This window comes from Neolamprologus brichardi, chromosome 6 (genome assembly GCF_056152115.1).
Source record: "Neolamprologus brichardi isolate AB-2024 chromosome 6, ASM5615211v1, whole genome shotgun sequence".
In the NCBI taxonomy this organism is placed as follows: domain Eukaryota; kingdom Metazoa; phylum Chordata; class Actinopteri; order Cichliformes; family Cichlidae; genus Neolamprologus; species Neolamprologus brichardi.
The window spans coordinates 1,026,801-1,028,423 of NC_142109.1; positions in this window are offsets into that span (position 1 = coordinate 1,026,801).

A 1,623-nucleotide genomic window follows, 5' to 3' on the forward strand; every position below is an offset into this window, starting at 1 on the left:
AACTAAGAAGAGAGACAGACTCGCGATAGAAAAGCCGATCAGCTGATCATTGATCAGTTTCAGATTGAAGTAGCAGCAGGAGAGAGAGAGAGAGAGAGAGAGAGAGAGGCAGTCACTCCATATATTGGTTGTTAAGCTTAACGTGGGAATGCTTTACAAACATTCAGAGATGAACTTACACACTTGCTTTACTTCTCTCTGGGAAAACTTACTCTGAGATGAAATGCTGGTTTGGTAGCGAGGCTCCAAATACACACAGCCGCTCTATCACGTGATGCATACTGCTGCTAGTGCTACGGTTATGAGCCGAGTTATGCCGTGTAGCAAGTTTTGTGAGGTGCTTTTTTGATATTTAATGGATCGGATTACATTTTTTATTTCTCCCCGATATCTGATCCAGGAATTTGGGTCAGTATCGGACCGATACCGATACGTAATATCGGATCGGTCCATCTCTAGTTTAAAGGCTTGCATTTAAACTGCATTGGTGCACACTTGGGCATCTTTTGTTTAACATGGTTATACCATTGTGAATTTTTCTATTTAAATATACTCAAGAGTCTATTGTGTTGCATATGTGTGACATCCAGCTAAAAATCGAAAATATATATTTTTAAATCAGTAACTTTGCAAATTTTGAGGAAATGTTTTTGGACAACAAATGAGTCGCCTTTTAAACAGGGTTTGAATAATTAGCGCTGACAGACAGCCATTTATGAAGCGAAGGCTATAACAGACATACTTACCGTGTGAAAGGACCGCGGATGTCTTGGAGCAGAGAAGCGCGCTGTATTGTTGCTTTTCTCTTATGCATAAGCAACGCCAGCCTGTCAGAAACGCTCTGTGCAGGCAAAGCCGGTTCCAACGCACGTCGAGGCATCAACTGGCCTTTCTGCTGGCTGACTGGTCCCTCAGCTTTCATGCTGGGATCTGCAGCACAACTTCGCACTGGCCACTGGGGCACGGCAAAACTTGCAAGTCCTAGTTTTGGTTCTTCACTGCTCGGAGAGAATTAACAATGGTGGCTTCTGAAGTGAGCGAGCTTTATTGCGACAGTGATGTACCAAACAAAGGAAAGGGTGGCGAGAAACAGAACTGAAAACACTCTAAACTGGGGAAACTAAAACTTACACAACAAAACCTGAACGTGAGTGAGGGTACCTTGCAGGGAGGACAGCGCGGGGAGAATGCACAGGGAGACGGAGGAAGATACACAGGCAGGGATGACACCAAACAGAGAGAGCACAAACTAAACCCTGGGAAACCAAAACACAACAGCATAATACATAACAATATCAAAAGAAAAAGTACAACAACCAAAAACACTGGGTCACTGACCCAGGACCATGATATTTATTTTCCTTCATGCTTCTCTTTTGGAATTCTGCTCATATATCATCTCTTTTACCTTTATTAGAGTAACGGACTTAAGGAAAAAATTCTGTCCAGTGCTATGGACTGTTTTACCCCAGCAACTATCTGATAAGCTTTCAAAATATACAATAAATTAAAAAAAAGTACACAAGTTACACTATAACATGAAACAAACAATGAATTTATTTTGAAGTCTAGGTTCGTTTCCGGTTACGCCCACTGAAATATTTTGAAAGTTGCAGCCGGAAA